The following is a 20,150-nucleotide window of genomic DNA, read 5'->3' as shown; positions in this document are numbered from 1 at the left end:
TCCCCCTCCAATTTTCCCTATCTCACTTCTCCTTGCCATTTACCAGTGTCCTCTGTGTTATTCCTTATGTTCCGCAAGTAAGTGAAACCATATGATGATTGACTCTCTCTGCTTGACTTATTTCACTCAGCAGAATCTCCTCCAGTCCCGTCCATGTTGATACAAAAGTTGGGTATTCATCCTTTCTGATGGAGGCATAATACTCCATAGTGTATATGGACCACATCTTCTTTATCCATTCGTCCGTTGAAGGGCATCTTGGTTCTTTCCACAGTTTGGCGACTGTGGCCATTGCGGCTAGGAACATTAGGGTACACATGGCCTTTCTTTTCACTACATCAGTATCTTTGGGGTAAATACCCAGTAGTGCAATTAGCTTAGTAGTAGTAGCTTCATAGGGAAGCTCTATTTTTAATTTCTACCTGTTTTCCAAAGTGGCTGCACCAACTTGCACTCCCACCCACAGTGTAAGAGGGTTCCCCTTTCTCCACATCCTGTCCAACACACGTTGTTTACTGTCTTATTAATTTTGGCCATTCTAACTGGTGACAGGTGGTATCTCAATGTGGTTTTGATTTGAATTTCCCCGATGGCTAATGATGATGAATATCTTTTCATGTGTCTTTTAGCCATTTGTATGTCTTCTTTGGAGAAGTGTTTCTTCATGTCTTCTGCCCATTTTTTGACATGATTATCTGTTTTGTGTGTGTTGAGTTTTGTATGGAACAAGAAGAGACCCTGAATTGCTAAGGAAATGTTGAAAAAGAAACACAAAACTGGGGGCATCACATTGCCTGATATCAAGCTTTACTACAAAGCTGTGATCACCAAAAGAGCATGGTACTGGCACAAAAACAGACACATAGACCAGTGGAACAGAGAGAGCCCAGATATGACAACTCTATGGTCAACTAATCTTTGACAAAGCAGAAAAAAATATACATTGGAAAAAAGATAATCTCTTCAATAAATGGTGCTGGGAAAATTGAACAGCTATGTGTAGAAGAATGAAATTCGGCCATTCTCTTACACCATACACAAAGATAAACTGGAAATGGATAAAAGACCTCAGTGTGAGGCAGGAATCTATCAAAATCCTAGAGGAGAACATAGACAGTAACCTCTTGACATCAGCCACAGCAACTTCTTTCAAGACACATCTCCAAAGGCAAAGGAAACAAAAGTGAAAATAAACTTTTGGGACTTCATCAAGATCAAAAGCTTCTGCACAGAGTGGCTGCACCAGCTTGCATTCCCACCAACAGTGTAGGAGGGTTCCCCTTTCTCTGCATCCTCGCCAGCATCTGTCATTTCCTGATTGTTGATTTTAGCCATTCTGACTGGTGTGAGGTGATATCTCATTGTGGTTTTGATTTGGAAAACAGCATGGAGGTTCCTCAAAATGTTGAAAATAGAACTGCCCTATGACCCAGCAATTGCACTATTGGGTATTTACCCTAAAGATACAAACATAGTGATCCAAAGGGGCACGTGCACCCGAATGTTTATAGCAGCAATGTCCACAATAGCCAAACTATGGAAAGAACCTAGATGTCCATCAACAGATGAATGGATCAAGAAGATGTGGTATATATACACAATGGAATACTATGCAGCCATCAAAAGAAATGAAATCTTGCCATTTGCGACAACATGGATGGAACTAGAGCGTATCATGCTTAGCGAAATAAGTCAAGCAGAGAAAGACAACTATCATATGATCTCCCTTATATGAGGAAGTAGTGATGCAACATGGGGGCTTAAGTGGGTAGGAGAAGAATAAATGAAACAAGATGGAATTGGGAGGGAGACAAACCATAATTGACTCTTAATCTCACAAAGCAAACTGAGGGTTGCTGGGAGGAGGGGGTTTGGGAGAAGGGGGTGGGATTATGGACATTGGGGAGGGTATGTGCTTTGGTGAGTGCTGTGAAGTGTGTAAACCTGGTGATTCACAGACCTGTACCCCTGGGGATAAAAATATATGTTTATAAAAAATAAAAAAATTAATTAAAAAAAAAAAGCTTCTGCACAGCAAAGGAAACAGCCAACAAAACAAAGAGGCAACCCACAGAATGGGAGAAGTTATTCGCAAATGGCAATTCTTCTATTTTCTAACTGCAGTTAGAATTCCAGGTATCAATATTTGAACACGTAGATGCTAAATAACTTCCAGTGGAGTTTGTCTTCAGCTTTCCCTCTTCCAAGTGATACTGAGACGACGATAAGAGATGTTTAAATGTGTATTAAGCATTGGAAACCAGAGAAAAGAGTGAAAACATGCCAAGCTTTTGAACTGCCAGTGGTATTTGTTTTCCCTGTTAAAAGGGCTTTTTCAGTAAATATGAGATCTCAGTAACAGTTCCATTGGCAATGACCTATGGCAAATGAATTTTAGCTGAACCACCAAAGCTAGAGTTTGTATTTCCAAGAAGACAGATAAAAGGAGTGATGAAATTACATTCTAAGCAACATCTCTTCTCCTCTACAATAGCACAGCCATAGAATGAAGCAACGAGTTCTTAACTCATCCTCACGGACAAGAGGGAATGGGTTATTTTTACGTTCATTTGGCATTGAGGGACTAGTGTGTATGAAAAAGCAAGTTCTCTTTCTCTCTTGCAGTTTACTTTTCAGAAAACAGTAATACAATAACCATACACATGAATTTCAAAATTCAGATGGGAAAAAAACTTTAAAAATTAAAAAAAAAATAATGTGATACTGACTGGACAGTTTCTTTATACTGAAAGGCTAGAAACTCTCCTAAAAGATGTCCATTTAAACCAATGCCTGAAATATACTAGAGTCACATTTTACATTTGAAAGTTTGTTCTCGGTGAAGTCAATTAGGAATAGTTTGGAGACTGCCTTTGTGAATCCCTGTGTTCTTTTCTTAGGGGCAATAAATAAGTAGATTTAGTTAAAAATCATTTGCTTTCAACTGTATTCATTGTGAGTCTGATCTATGTAAATAAGATAGATTTTTTTTTGTTCTCAAAGAGTAAATCCACACAATATACCAACCATTGGGGGAAATAAAAGAAAAGAAAAGAAAAGAAAAGAAAAGAAAAGAAAAGAAAAGAAAAGAAAAGACCTGGAGCTCAATATTTTTTTGCCCCTTGTTTTGTCTTGGATTTTTTTCACCTAACCCTTTCTTTTATTCCTTATCCACTCATGTTAAGGGACCTGGGAGTACAGCAAGATACATTCTAAAGAGATTTTTATCTAAAGAGATTTTTAAATCAAAGTGGGAGTGAGATTAAAAGATAGACCTGTATGGTGATGGCTGCCAAACCTGACTGTGTATTCAAGTCACCTTGGACATTTTTATGAATTGTTGGATGCCCATGCCCAATTTGGTTGATTAAGTTAAAGTTTGGGGAGGGGTTAGGTTCCAGGCTCCAGGTTTCAGTGGTTTCATAGGTGATTCTAGTATGCAACTAGCATCGACAGTCATTTTCTAGTCTAGAAGGTTCCATGCAAAAGTTTTAGTTTATATATTCTTAGTTTATATATTTAGTTTTGGTTTATATATTCTTAATCCCATTACCTTTCTGTGTAGAACATCATAGTAGACTCTTATCAATACCACTGACAGGTGTATCTTTGGTATCTAGAAGATGCTTTTAAAAGACAAGCATATGGGCACAATCCAAATGTCCATTAACTGTTAAATGGACAAAGTATGTTATATCTATATAATGGAATGTTGTTTGACAATCAACAGAGTGATATTCTGATGTATGTTATACATACATGAACTTCGAACACATTGTTGTAAGAAGCCAATAGCCAAAAGTTACATATTGTATAAATTATATTTATACTAAATGTCCAGAAAAGGCAAATGTATAGAACAGATAGTAGATTGTGGTTGCCTGGGGCTGGATATGGGAATGGGGGATGACTAGCAACAAGCATGAACAGTTGCTTTGGGTTAATGGACATGTTCTAAAAATGGATTTTATGACACTTGCACAACCCTATAAATTTAATAATGGTCATTGAATTGCACATCTCATTTAGCATATTTTGTGCATCTAAACTACACATTGATAAAGCAATTATAAAAAGAATCTCAATGGTTTTCTTTCATTTCCAGAGATCTTTACTTTATTACATTAATATGATTTTAAATAATATTTTTGGGGAAGTAAAGGTGACTTTTTAATAAAAAGATAAATATTTTAGATAACAGAGATTTTTTAATATTTTTAAAAATATTTATTTATTTGACATACAGAGATCACAAGTAGGCAGAGAGGCAGGCAGAGAGAGAGGAGGAAGCAGACTCCCTGCTGAGCAGAGAGCCCAATGTGGGGGCTTGATCCCAGGACCCTGAGATCATGACCTGAGCTGAATACAGAGGCCTAACTCACTGAGCCACCCAGGTGCCCCGTCTGTTTGAAATTAGTTTTTCTAACATTTTTATTTGTATTTGCTCATTTAAAAAAATCTAAATGTAGAAGAATAAAAATTGGAAAACAGGGATAACATTATCATCAAGCAAGTTTGAAATTCTGTAATCATTATAAAATGCTATTGTCAACTGTGATGAAGAGGAGATAAGAATAAGGCATCTAGTTTTTCAATTGTAACAATATGACTAAAATCCCATAATAAATTACTATTTTTTCCATATATGTTAATTTTCCAATTTGGGGTTGTAAATTGGGTATTCTAATTTTTAAAAAAAGTTTATTTATTTATTTGACAGAGAGAGAGAGACCACAAATAGGCAGAGAGACAGGCAGAGAAAAGGGGATGCAGGCTCCCCATTCAGCAGAGAGCCCGATGGGGGGCTCAATCCCAGGATCTCGAGATCATGACCTGAGCCGAAGGCAGAGGCTTAACCCTCTAAGCCATCCAGGTGCCCCGGGCATTCTAAATTTATATTAACATTATGGGATATGGATTCATGGGCTCAGTATATTACTAATTATTCAAACACCAAAGGAAAAAAAGCCAGCTCTGGAAGACAGTAAGACAGTGTCTATGGAGTAGATGATTTTGTTGGCTTGTCATCCATTTAATCTGCCCTAGTTATAGATGTGTTGGCAAGACCTATCCAAGTTTTCCAGGTTACAGTTAGAGCTAATCTAGTTAACAATGAAAGTGAGCAAATAACATGCTTTCAAAGGGCAGAAATATAAAAGAATCTGTTGTAAAAATGTGATGTAACTATTATGGTAAAATTAAAATAATAGTTGCCCTGGTGTAAATCACTGTCCTATACCGTAATCTAGACATGCTTCACCCTGAAAACCAGGGCTGCCCTGAATCCTTGGCTGAATTAAATTCAGAGCTGAGTAAGAAGTGGTAGACTTTGGCTAAAGAATAAAATGTGAGTTCTTTAATTTAGGGGATGATCAGAGATAAAGAATCTAATCTTTGAGAGGGAAATTGTCAAATGTTATGTGAAGGAAATTACTCCTGGCATTTCCTGGGGCTAACTTTTCTGGATAATATACATTTAAATGTCACTTAGAGCAAATTTTTAATGATTAGGAAGTTGACAAAAATGTTATATGTATGAGAGTTTGCACTCTGATCATTTCAGTGAGGACTGTTTACTTGGAAACTTAGGGCAATAATGAGTTTAAACAGTGCATTTAATATGCTGCTAGAGTAGGATTTTTAAGAAAAGCTATGATTTGTCTAATTATGGACCTCAAATGCAGCATGATACATTCCTTGTGTTAATGTTTTTTTTCTTCTTTGTATTTGAATTATCTGATTTAAGAATAGCTGTTAATAAAAAACTGTTTCTGCAAAGGTTTGTAATTCTTCTACTTCAGTAGTTAATTCGGGCTCTATTAACACTATTTTTACACCATATCCTGGCAGAAATCCCAGAAAAAAACTGCTGTTAATGCACATTTCATTTGGGTTATGTAGCTTAACACTGTTCAATAGTTAACTGAAGAAAATCAGTGCTTGGCCTGTAGAGATACTCTGTACATAGCCTGCGTGCATCTCTGTGTGTTTGAGGGAAAGAATCTGTGTTTATGTAAGTGTGTGTATGTGGAGGGAAGTGGAGGTTCAGTGTACGATAGTGTCTAATCACATAGATACAAAACCTGGGACTCTGACATCAGCATAAGTTAGTCGATATCTTTCACTGAGTTTCCTTATCTGTAAAACGGGGACAAAATAGTACCTGTATTATGGGATTATTTTAAGTACTAAGGGAAGTAATATAAATAGATTACTCAGTGTCGAACATGGTACATACAACCTCTTATTACCCATTTTAAAAAAATTACTTGCTTACAGATTTTATTTGAGAGACAGAGTGTGAGTGGAGGGAGCGGCAGAAGGAGAAGCAGACTCTCTAACAAGCAGGAAGCCCAGTAGGGGGCTTGATCCCTGGACCCTGGAATCATGACCTGAGCTGAAGGCAGATGCTTAACTGACGGAGCCACCCAGGTACCTCTATTATTACTAATTTTAAATTATCATATTAATATGTGTAAAGCAAAAGATATTCAACTTATTTTTAAATTTCTATTGTTTTTACTCACAAAGTAGTTTTAAACAGTTGTTTGTAAACAGATTTTAACAATGCACTATTTACTAATATATATAATGTTAGTAAATATATGTCTGTATAAACATGCATATATATATCCACCCACATATATAAAAATATATTATGCAAATAATAAAGCACACCTTGGTCTAAGAAAGAGAACATTACAAATACTATTGATGCTGATTCTGAGTTATCCAAGGAAACCACTATTTAGCTCCTTGTTGATGACTTCCTTGCTTTTCATTACATTTTGCTACACTACATTGAGCCCTAATCAATATATTATCCAGGTGTGTATATTTCAGACATTCTATAAATGGGATGGTATTATAGATATGCATCTTTCTTTTTATGAAAAACTAACTTCTTGAAATTTAGTCATTTTGGTAGGGGTAGCCAGTTTGCATATTTTCCCTAGTGGATGGAACAACACACCCAACTGCAATAACAAATTAAAGGAAGTAAATCACACATACTATAGCAAAAACTTGTACATCATTTATTTTTAAAATGAGCAATGCAAGAAAATGTCTTTAATGTGTAGTCTCTACAAAAGCTTACACTATGCTTTTCTGACATAGTAAAAGTATTCCCTTGAGAAAAGGGGGAAATAAAAGAGTACCCGCTAGGAGCACTTTTGTTTAGAATTATTCTGAAGAGGATAACCAGGGCAGTCAGATAAAGAAATGAAACAAAATGTGTAAAACAGGAGATAAACGAAGCCATCAACACTGTTACTATTTGCATCCAGAACCACCTCTTTCAACTCTCTATAGCCTGTTTTCTGGTCTTTTTGTTTATCATTTAAAAAAATTATTTTTATTAACATATGATGTATTGTTTGTCCTAAGGGTACAGATCTGTGAATCATCAGGCTTACACACTTCACTGCACTCACCATAGCATGTACCCTCCCCAGTGTCCATAAAACAACTACCATCTCCCTACCACCTGACCCCCCCAGCAACCCACAATTTGTGAAATTAAGAGTCTCTTATGGCTTTTCTCTCTTCCGATCCCATCTTGTTTCAATTTTTCCTTCCTTCCTCCCTAACCTCCTGCTCTGCCTCTCAGATTCCTCATATCAGAGAGATCATATGATAATTATCCTTCTATGATTGACTTATTTCATTCAGCAGAATTCCTTCTAGTTCCATCCACATCATTGCAAATAGCAAGATTTTATTTCTTTTGGTGGCTTCGTAGTATTCCATTTTTAGTACTTCTTTATCCATTCATCTGTCAATAGAAAATCTGGGCTCTTTCCATAGTTCGGCTATTGTGGACATTGGTGCTATAAACATTCAGGTGCATGTGCCCCTTCGGATCACTACGTTTGTATCTTTAGAGTAAATACCCAGTAGTGCAATTGCTGGGTTGTAGGGTAGCTCTATTTTCAACTTTCTGAGGAAGCTCCTTGCTATTTTCCAGAATGGTTGCACCAGCTTGCATTCCCACCAACAGTGTAGGAGGGTTCCCCTTTCTTCGCATCCTTGTCAACATCTGTCATTCCTGACATGTCAATTTTAGCAATTCTGACTGGTGTGGGGTGGTATCTCATTGTGGATTTGATCTGTATTTCCCTGATGCTGAATGAGGTGGAGCACTTTTTAATGTGTCTTTTGGCCATCTGGAGGTCTTTTTTGCAGAAATGTCTGTTCATATGTCTGGTCATATGTTAAATGTCTGCCCTTTCTTGATTGGATTATTTGTTCTTTGGGTGTTGAGTTTGATAAGCTTTTTATAGATTTTAGATACTAGCCCTTTATCTGATATGTCGTTTGCAAATATCTTCTCCCATTCTGTCAGTTGTCTTTTGGTTTTGATGGCTTTCCTTTGCTGTGCAGAAGCTTTTGATCTTGATGAAGTCTCAGTAATTCATTTTTGCCCTTGCTGCCTTTGCCTTTGGTGATGTTTCTAGGAAGAAGTTTCTATGGCTGAAGTTGAAGAGGTTGCTGCGCACAATCTCCTCAAAGATTTTGATGGATTTCTATCTCACATTGAGGTCTTTCATCAATTTTGAGTCTATTTTTATGTGTGATGTAAGGAAATGGTCCAGTTTCATTCTTATGCCTGTGCTGTCCAGTTTTCCCAGCACCATTTATTGAAGAGACCGTCTTTTTTCCAATGGACATTCTTTCCTGCTTTGTTGAAGATTATTTGAGCAGAGAGGTGAAAGTCCATTTATGGGCTCTCTATTCTATTCCATTGATCTGTGTGTCTGTTTTTGTGCCAGTACCATGCTGTCTTGATGATGACAGCTTTGTAATAGAGCTTGAAGTCCGGAATTGTGATGCCACCAACTTTGGCTTTCTTTTTCCGTATTCCTTTGGCTATTCGAGGTCTATTCTGGTTCCATATAAATTTTAGGATTATTTGTACAATTTCTTTGAAAATAATTTATGGTATATTTATAAGGATTGCATTAAATGTTTAGATTGCTTTAGGCAGGATAGACATTTTCAAAATATATTTTTCATTCCATGAACATGGAGAACATTTTTCCATTTCTTTGTGTCTTCCTCAGTTTCCTTCATGAGCACTTTATAGGTTTCTGCATACAGATTCTTTGCATCTTGGTTAGGTTTAGTCCTAGGTATCTTATAGTTTTGGGTGCAATTGTAAATGAGATCGACTCCTTAATTTCTCTTCTGACTTGCTGTTGGTGTATAGAAATGCAACTGATTTCTGTCCTTGATTTTATATCCTGACACTACTGAATTCCTGTCTGAGTTCTAGCAGATTTGGAGTGGAGTCATGTGGGTTTTCCACATAAAGTATCATATCATCTGCAAAGAGTGAGAGTTAGACTTCTTTGTTGATTTGGATTCCTTCAATTTCTTTATGTTGTCTGATTACTGAGGCTAGGAATTATAGTACTATGTTGAATAGCAGTGGTGATCGAGGACATCCCTGCTGTGTTCCTGACCTTAAGAGAAAAGCTTTCAGTTTTTTCCCATTGAGAATAATATTCACTTTTGATTTTTCATAGGTAGTTTTGATGATATTGAGGTGTATACTTTCAATACCTACACTTTGAAGAGTTTTGTTCAGGAAAGGATGCTGTACTTTGTCAAATGGTTTTTCAGCATCTATTGAGAGTATCATATGGTTCTTATTCTTTCTTTTGTTAAATTATTGTATCACATTTTTTGCAAATGTTGAACCAGCCTTGTAGCCCAGGAATAAATCCCATTTGGTTGTGGTGGATAATCCTTTTAATGTACTGTTGAATCCTATTAGCTAGTATTTTGGTGAAAATTTTTGCTTCTGTGTTCATCAGGGATTTTGGTTTGTAATTCTCCTTTTTGATGGTGTCTTTGTCTGGTTTTGGGATCAAGGTAATGCTGGCCTCATAAAATGAGCCTGGAAGTTTTCCTTCCATTTCTGTTTTTTGGAACAGTTTTAGAATAGATATTAATTCTTCTTTAAATGTTTGGTAGAATTCCCCTGGGAAGCCTCTGGCCCTGGGCTCTTGTTTGTTGGGAGATTTTTGACGACTGCTTCAATCTCTTTACTGTTTATGCATTTGTTAAGGTTTTCTATTTCTTTCTGGTTCAGTTTTGGTAGTTTATATGTCTCTAGGAATGCATCCATTTCTTCCAGATTGTCAAATTTGCTGGTGTATAGTTGCTCATAATATGTTCTTATAATTGTTTGTATTTTGTTGGTGTTGGTTGTGAGCTCTCCTCTTTCACTCATGATTTTATTTGTGTGGGTCCTTTCTCTTTTCTTTTTGCTAAGTCTGGCCAGGGATTTATCAATCTTATTAATTCTTTCAAAGAATCAGCTACTAGTTTTGTTGATTTGTTCTACTGTTCTTTTGGTTTCTATTTCATTGATTTCTGCTCTTATCTTTATGATTTCTCTTCTCCTGCTGTGTTTAAACTTTCTTTCTTGTTTTTTCTCCAGCTCCTTTAGGTGTAGCATTAGGTTGTGTACTTGAGTCCTTTCTTGTTTCCTGAGAAAGGCTTGTATCTCATATACTTTCCTCTCAGGACTGCAATTGCTCTGTCCTACAGATTTTGAAGTTGTGTTTTTCATTTTCATTTGTTTCCATGATTTTTTCAACTCTTCTTTAATTTCCTGGTTGGCCCACTCATTCTTTAGTAGGATGCTCTTTAGTCTCCACGTATTTAAGTTCTTTCCAACTTTCCTCTTGTGTTTGAGTTCTCGCTTCAGAGCTTTGTGTTCTGAAAATACTCAGGGAATGATCCCAGTGTTTTGGTACCAGTTCAGACCTGATTTGTGACCCAGGATGTGATCTGTTCCATGTGAATGTTCCATGTGCACTAGAGAAGAATGTGTATTCTGTTGCTTTGGGATGGAATGTTCTGAATATATCTATGATGTTTGGTCATTTAAGCCTTTATTTCCTTGTTGATCTTTTGCTTGGATGATATGTCCATTTCAGTGAGCGGGGTGTTAAAGTCCCCTACTATTACTTTATTATTGTCAATGTGTCTTTGATTTTGTTATTAATTGGTTTATGTAATTGACTGCTCCTATGTTAGGGGCATAGATATTTAAAGTTGTTAGCTCTTCTTGTTGGACAGACCCTTTCTGTATGATATAGTGTCCTTTCTCATTTCTTATTATAATATTTGGCTTAAAATCTAATTTATCTGATATAAGGATTGCCACCCCAGCTTTCTTTTGATGTCCAATTTACCATTAACATGGTAAATTGTTTTCCACCACCTCACTTTAAATCTGGAGGTGTCTTTGGGCTTAAAATGAGTTTCTTGTGGAGAGCATATTAATATTTTTTTAATATCTTATTTATTTGCCACAGAGAAAGAAATCACAAATAGGCAGAGAGAGAGGGAGAAGCAGGCTCCCTGCTGAGCAGAGAGGCTGATGCAGGGCTTGATCCCAGGATCCTGAAAAGAAAAAATCTGATCAGGCTGGAGACTAGAACAAAGCCTTGTGCTAGATTTAGGGTATATTTTGATCTATTGGAAGAAACTGTATCCCTGAATTTTAAAAAAGAATCTATATGTATACAAAAAATAAGGTTAAATACAATGAAGGGATAAAATAGGACTATAACAATGAAAATTTAAGAAGTTTTTTTTAAAGATATTTTTAAGATAATAGTTTTTAAAAAGTCAAAAGAAGAAGAGGAAATGTTAAAAAAAAGAATAATAAAAAAATAAAATTAAAAAAATTAACTTTTCAAGACTAAAAGATCATGGGAAAAAAGCCATGAATTCTATGTGTTGCTTTCCCTTAGCTCTGAAGTTCCAGAATTCTCGTTAATGGGTAAATTTGGTTTTTCTGGATGTTCTTGCTTATCTTCTGTGGTAGGGGCCTGTTGCCAGTGATTCTCAAATGTTTTTGCCCGAAGTAGAATTGCACTGCCCTTGCCAGGGGCCAGGCTAAGTAATCTGTTTTCGCTCTAGGGAGCTTTTCTTCCTTAGATGCTTTCCGTAGAGCTTTGGAGGACAGGAATGAAGATGGTGGCCTCCCAATCTCTGGCCTGGAAGAGTAAGAGCTTGGGGCCCACACTTCTCTGTGTGCCCTCAGAGAAAAGCAGTCACTCCCTCCTGTCTCCCTGTTTTCTGGCCATGCTCCAAGCTCATCCGGCTTGTCAGTGAGCATTTCTGTCTCTGGTGCATGGCCCCGTCTGAAGTCTCCAAACCCAACAGATTCCTGCCATTTCCTCCCATGCCAAGAAGGAGGGGTCTCCACAGATCTGCCACTTGTGGACTTGTGGGGACACTTCTTGAAGAGCAGTGGCCTGACTGTGCCTGGGATCAGTAAGCCTGAGCTGAGAACCAACTCCTCAGCTCCATCTCTGGAGCTGGCTTCCCTGCTCCAATACCTGGGAGCTCTGACACACTCAGACACCCCTGGTCTCTTTGTGACCCTGTGGGTCCTGAAACCACACTGTCCCCGCAAGGGCAACCCACCCCCGCCCCCACAGTGAGCCTCTGGAGCGATGTCCCTCAGTGAAGCAGACTTCTAAAAGTTCTGATTTTGTGCTCCTGTTTCACCGCTTGCCAGGGAGCTGCCCTCCCCCCCCCCCCCCCACGGTCTATCTTCCTGTCACTTCGAATTCACTTCTCCTCACATCCTACCTTCCTGAAAGTGGTCGATTTTCTGTTCCTAGAATTGCTCTTCTTCTCTTCTATCTCCTGTTGAGTTTGTAGGTGTTTGAATGGTTTGATAACTATCCAGCTGAACTCCTGGGATCTGATGTCATTTCAGTCTGCTACTCCTCTGCCATTTGCTTCCTCTCTCCTCTTTTTGCTTTTCTTATTGTGAGGTTGGGCTTACTTGAAATTTATTTTTCTCACTCTCCTTTCCTTTTATATTGGTTTGGAAGTCATGCATTCTGTACTTATCAATGTAGTTGTTACCTTCAACTTTAAACATGCATTTTAACTTAGAATTTAGATACTTAACTACTAAGTTGGTCAGCATTTTTATCCCCTTCCCCCAATAATTCAGGATTTATGAAAGCTTTAACTCTGATTACCCACTTGTCTTTTTTCTTACTGTATTTGAGTTATGTCTAATACTGTTTGTGTATTCTATTTTATTTCTATTTTGCATTTTTTATGTTTTATACTATCAGAGTTTATTTGGATGTAGTTTTCTGGTTCACATTTCTTTCTTTTATCTTTGCAACTTCTTTGTCAGGTGATTTTTCTTCTCCCTGAAGTACAAATTTGGAAGTTGTTTTAGCTAAGATCTGCTGGTAGTAAACTCGCCTACCTTTAGTTTACCTAAAAAAAGAGTTCCTTAACTATCATTTCTGAAATACAGCTTCTCTAGGAACTTACTCCTCTACTGAAAGCTGTGTTCAGGATGAATGTCCTGTGCATTCAGGCTTTCTATATTATTTTAGAAAATCTGTTATTGGCCTCATTGTCATTTTGTGGGCTATTTGTCTTGTCTGAGAGCATTTAATGATTTCTCTTTACATTTAGTGTTGTTAGATTTGCTTCAAATTGTCTAGGCTTTTATATCTTTTTATTTTCTCATTAGAAATTTACCAGACTAAGCAAATCTAAGGCCGGGTTTCCTTCAGTAATTGAGAGCCAGTTTCAGGCATTATTATTCTAAATACTGCCTCTTTTAAATCTCTTCTATTTTCTCTTTTGAAAATTTGAATGGGCGTATGTTAAAGTGTCTCTCTGTCCTTCAGATCTATTACTTTTTCTTACTGGGTTTGATCTCTCTTTGTATCTCTATCTAGATGATCTTCAGATTGGTCAAGCAGTTCATAAATATTCTAAGCTGCTTATCTCGTCCTACTGTCTAGCTCATTGGATTTCTAATTTAATGATTACTGTTAAAAAGAAAACTGCAGGAGCACCTGGGTGCCTCATCTGGTTAAGTCACTCATCTGGTGACTCTTGCTTTTAGCTCAGGTCCTGATTTCAGGGTGTGAGATCCAGCCCTGGGCTCACAGGGGTGTCTGCTTGAGATTCTCATTCTTGACTCTCCCTCTGACCCTCCCTGCCTTGCACATGTACATCCCCACCCCCCAAATAAAAATCTTTAAAAAAGAGAGAGAGAGAACTGCAGGCCCAAAATGGCATCACTTAGATTAGACTCCAGGTCAGTAAAGAAAGACTTAATGCCTAAAGTTTCAGGTATCATTTCAACCCCCCATAAATACAACCTTTGACTAGTCAGCATGGGAGTTTCCTAGCACTAGGAGATTTACTGGTGGACTGTTTTTGTTCCCCTTGGAAGGGTGACCTTGCCTAAAGCAATAGTTTCTTGGCAAATAATTTTTTCCCCACACCCTCTCTCCCTTTAAAAATCTTCCCTTTTCTATAGTCCTTGTAGTTCCACTCTACTTGCTAGATGAATGCTGCATGATTTTATGAATCAGTTAATAAAGCTGATTAGATCTTTAAGATTTATTTGGTTGGGCTTTTGTTGTGTAAATTTAAAGTTACTTAATGTTACTTAAATAATTTAATGTTAACCGTTTAATGGTATTTACTGTTTAATGTTTGCTTAAATAATTTTTAATGTTACTTAAATATTTTTTTCCAAGTTCTGGAATCTTTCTCAGACTGCATTGCTTGCTTTTGTTGCTTGTTCATTCATGAAGAATTCTGAGCCTCCTTTTATTTCCTTTGAGCACGTTTAAAAGCCTTTAAAAATAGCTTATATCTGATCATTTCAATACATGTAGTTTGCTAGGTGAAAATCTGATATATTTTTTTTTAATTTTTTAAAGATTTTATTTATTTATTAGATAGAGAGAGACATAGCGAGAGAGGTAACACAAGCAGAGGGAGTGGGAGAGGGAGGGAGAAGCAGGCCTCTCTCTGAGCAGGGAGCCTGATGCAGGGTTTGATCCCAGGACCCTGGGATCATGACCTAAACTGAAGGCAGACGCTTAATGACTGAGTCACCCAGGTGCCCGTGATATTTGTTTTTTAATATATTGTCAGTGAGCTATGTTTCTTCATGTTTTCATTAATTTTTGAGAGTTTCTGAGCTTGTTATCAGAACTTATCTGTTGTGGAACTTTATCTGTGGGAATTATTTCATGATTGAGGGTTCATCTCTGCAAGTATGATTTGCATCTCTGCCGACTACTAAGGGACTTGACCAACATAGACCAATTGAAATTGTTCCATCCTTTCTGTTTTTGTTTTTGTTATTCTCTATTGGCTTTTTGTTTGTTTGTTTTTAACCTATCTGGAGTTAATTCTAGTTCCCTATCAGCATGACAATAAATTTGTGGTTATGTTCTCTCAGCCAAGGTGTGTGTATGTTTGTTCTTTTGTTTTTCCCCAGTTGTGCTCTAGTAGATCTAGGCCTGAGACAAGTAAGTTCATTAAGATGAGGAAGCTTCTACTCATTTGACTTAGTGAGATAGTCACCACTGTAGACCTGGGAATTCCTTGCTCTGCCAAACTCTCTTGTGTAGACCACAGTTTATGTCCTGGCTTCTGATGGTTTACGTTCCCTGGAATGAATGCTAGCTCCACCACTTAGAATTTCTATTTTATCATGGTTTCTGTTCTCCAGTATCTCTCTTTGTTGCCCACAGCTCCATCACATGTTATAAGAAAAATGGTTTTGATATTTTATTCAAGCTTGTAGTTATTTTATTTTGAGGATATTTCTCAAAAATGTGAGGAAGGTTAGAAAGTATTACTTCCAGAGGCTTACTTATATTCAGGACTGTTATAAATTATACAACATAGAGGAAATCAATTGCTAAGAACTTTCTTGTATTTAGATTTTAGCATTTGAACTAAGGACCAAGGAAATCTTCATGATTTTTTGATGTGTGTTTATACACACACACACACACACACATACACACATCCCAGGTGAATAGTAAATTATAGTTTGGAACTTTCTTTTGAATTTTCTTTCTTTTTTTTTTTTAGGATTTATTTATTTATTTATTTGACAGAGAGAAAGAGAGATCACAAGTAGGCAGAGTAACAAGCAGAGAGAGAGGGGTAAGTAAGCTCTCTGCTGAGCAGAGAGCCCAATGCAGGGCTCGATCCCAGAACCCTGAGATGATGACCTGAGCTGAAGGCAGAGGCTTAACCCACTGAGCCACCCAGGTACACCCGGAAATTTTTTTTTATTTGATTTTTTTTTTAACTTGAGAGAGAGAGAGAGAGAGAGAAAGGTAGCACATGTGTGCTTGAGCATGAGTTGGGGGGGGGAGCAGGGGAGAGGAAGAATCAGATTTCCTGCAAAGAGGGGAGCACAAGTCCTGCTGGATCCCAGGACCCTGAGATCAGGGCTTGAGCCAAAGTCAGACACTTAACTGGCTAAAACACCTGGGCACCATCTATTTTTGGAACCTTTTCTGAGAAAATAAAAATGAGTGTAAAACTGTACTTACATATGTATTTATTTTCAGCATTGCTTAATAACATGTAAACTGAAAGCATTTCAAATATTCAACAAAGAAAGTTACCATGATGCATCTATGAACCTACTATAGTTCTGCTTAATAATTATAATCTAGAAATACTTCTTTGTGACAACTTATTGTTGATGAAAATATAAAGTAGATGTAAAATAAGACCCAATTTTATTAAGAGTGCATATCTCTACACAGAAAAATAATAATATTATATCAAAAGAATTCATGTTATTCAGATTCTTTAAGAAGTTTTTAGCACATTTGTTTTCTTCCCTCTGATTATTCATATTTTAAAGATTTTTTGTGGGTTTTTTGTTGTTGTTTTTGGTTTCTTTGAAGATTTTATTTATTTATTTGACTGAGAGATAGGAGAGCATAAGTAGGCAGAGCAGCAGGCAGAGGGAGATGGAGAAGCAGGTTCCCTGCTGAGCAGAGAGCCCAATTCAGAGCTCAATCCCAGGACCCTGAGATCATGACCTGAGCCAAAGGCAGATGCTCAACTGACTGAGCCCCAGGCACCAGAATATTTTATACATTCTGTAAAACAAACATGCATAGTTCATGCTAAATAAATATAAGATTTAAAAAACATACACATACTGAGCTAGTATGGGCAGATCAGAGTTAAGGGCTGGCAGGAAAGTAAGCAATAACACTGATCAAGCCCTTGCCCTTTGCAGTCAGGTTACAGTGGCATTAACAGTGCATTCTCCCCAGCCCTTGAGGACAGAAGTTTCTTACCAGTTCTATATATGACAGCATGAACTTCAAGGAGATTGAAAACATGCAAGATTTTGTGACATGTAAGAGTCCAGGCACATGAACTCTCACCAGTGTGAACTGACTTTCATTATAGTAAATACAGAATTTCATTGTTATACCAATGGTCTTTACTGTATAAGGAAGTGGTATCTTCTAACTGGAGTTGTTGAAGGTATTACGCTTTGCCCTTAGTCTCTGTGACAAGTGAGTTAAAATCAAGTTTTTAAAAAAGTGTTGCCGATTTAAGCTGAGTTTGTGGGTAGATTGGCTGACTTTGGCCAAAGATGAGGTCAGGAAGTGATGATGTGAGGATGTGAAATGAATTGCTTACCGACATATGCCTTTTGTAAAAATAACTTCTGTTTATTATTTATTCAAGGACAAAAGGGAGTCTTTATTAACCAAGAATAAAAGCCTGAGCATCAGAGGGCTTCAGTTGTAAGCACTGATGTGGTGCCTGGAGTTAGGTTAGGGAATTGGCTTCTATAAAGTGATTCACTGTTTTGAAATGAGTCCCCTGACTGGAGAGCATTTGAAAATATAATTTACAACACATGGGCATATTTTGTTAAGTATAAGGAATATCCAAAATCAGAATCTTAATATTTTTTTTTATGACTTGAGACCATCAGTATTGAGCCTTTCTCTTCAACACAAAAGGCAATTTTTTATTAACATATAATGTATTATTAGCCCCAGGGGTACAGGTCTGTGAATTTCCAAGTTTACACGCTTCACAGCACTCACCATAGCACATACCCTCCCCAATGTCCATAGCCTCACCACCCTCTCTCTCCCCCCTCCCCCTGGCAACCCTCAGTTTGTTTTGTGAGATTAAGAGTCTCTTATGGTTTATCTCCCTCCCAATCCCATCTGATTTCATTTATTCTTTTCCTACCCCTCAAACCCCACACATTGTATCTCCACTTCCTCATATCAGGGAGATCATATGATAGTTGTCTTTCTCTGATTGACCTATTTGATTCAGCATAATGCCCTCTAGTTCCATCCATGTCGTTGCAAATGGCAAGATTTCATTTCTTTTGATGGCTGCGTAGTATTCCATTGTATATATACATCACCTCTTCTTTATCCATTCATCTGTTGATGGACATCTAGGTTCTTTACATAGTTTGGCTATTGTGGACATTGTTGCTATAAACATTTGGGTGCACGTGCCCCTTCAGATCACTACATTTTTATCTTTAGGGTAAATACCCAGTAGTACAATTGCTGTGTCACAAAGTAGCTCTATTTGCCACTTTTTGAGGAAACTCCATGCTGTTTTCCAGAGTGGTTGCACCAGCTTGCATTACCACCAACAGTATAGGAAGGTTCCCCCAAAAGGCAAAGTTTAAATACACAGTGCACATTGGCTACTACAGTATTATTGAAGAGAAATGTAGTAACCAAACTGTACTATGAGAAATGTAGTAACCAAATGTAGTAACCAAACTGTAGTAACCAAACTGTACTATGTAACTTGATAGCCATATCATTATATTTGATAACCATATCATTATATTAACAAATATATATATATATATATATATATATATATATATATATATATTTGAAATTACCCTAATTCTGCCTTTCCAATGAAAATGCTAGCTTGCAGAAGTCCTTAATACTTTTCCAAAGATACTTTTCAGGAGTCCAGGGTCTTTTTATTGACGAAGTAAACTGTGGAGTCCTGTCACTGTAAACCAGCCCTCTGAAGCCTTTTAAAAACTAGAGAGTTTCTTTGGCATTAGGTAAGTAATAGAGGCTCATGTCTGACAGATGAAGTGGGAGCCTCTCAGTCATTTACTTCTGCTCTTTCTGGGAGTGGCAGGGAGTTACACCTTGGCTTCTGTGGCCTCCAACCCCCCTTTCTGGACCAAGAGGGCTTAGCATTTTTGCTCAATGGCCAAGCAAGTGAGCCTACTCTCCTCCTGCTCACTGATAATCTTTATCCATTCTCCTTTCTCACCTGGTGTGGTGTCAGTCCTTCCTCCTAGCTCCCCAGCTAGGGTAGTGGGCCTGAACAGAAGGACATTCTCCTCAAATGCTCAGAAGTATCTTCTGGGCTTTCTTATGGACAGCAATATCGTCTCACCTGGGAATCATTCAGGAAGAGACATAGCCCAGTGTAGGGAAGCCATGATGATTTTCTTAATCTTTACTTCTTCATGGTAAAGTCCATTCCTAAAAAATTGATGGTGACCCCTTGTAGTCATTTTATAAAAGAATTGCTTCCTGTTTCACAATTTCAGATGAAAGAAAATGAAAAATAATTATAGCTCATCTAATTAGATTTTTGGTTAAATTGCATTATAAAACATTCTAGACAATGTGACAATGTTCTCTATATCAGAATACCTGTAAGGCTAATTTTATTTTATTTATTTATTTTTTAAAATTTATTTTATTTTAATTTTTATTTTTTATAAACATATATTTTTATCCCCAGGGGTACAGGTCTGTGAATCACCAGGTTTACACAATTCACAGCACTCACCAAAGCCCATACCCTCCCCAGTGTCCACAATCCCACCGCCTTCTCCCAACCTCCCTCCCCCCAGCAACCCTCAGTTTGATTTGTGAGATCAAGAGTCACTTATGGTTTGTCTCCCTCCCAATTCCATCTTGTTTCCTTGATTCTTCTTCTACCCACTTAAGCCCCCATGTTGCATCACAACATCCTCATATCAGAGAGATCATATGATAGTTGTCTTTCTCTGCTTGACTTATTTCGCTAAGCACGATACGCTCTAGTTCCATCCATGTTGTCGCAAATGGCAAGATTTCATTTCTTTTGATGGCTGCATAGTATTCCATCGTGTATATATACCACATCTTCTTGATCCATTCATCTGTTGATGGACATCTAGGTTCTTTCCATAGTTTGGCTATTGTGGACATTGCTGCTATAAACATTCGGGTGCACGTGCCCCTTTGGATCACTATGTTTGTATCTTTAGGGTAAATACCCAATAG

This window comes from Mustela nivalis (genome assembly GCF_964662115.1).
Source record: "Mustela nivalis genome assembly, chromosome: 3".
Lineage (NCBI taxonomy): Eukaryota > Metazoa > Chordata > Mammalia > Carnivora > Mustelidae > Mustela > Mustela nivalis.
The sequence above is the reverse complement of the archived record's forward strand: the minus strand, read 5'-3'. Positions refer to the sequence as shown.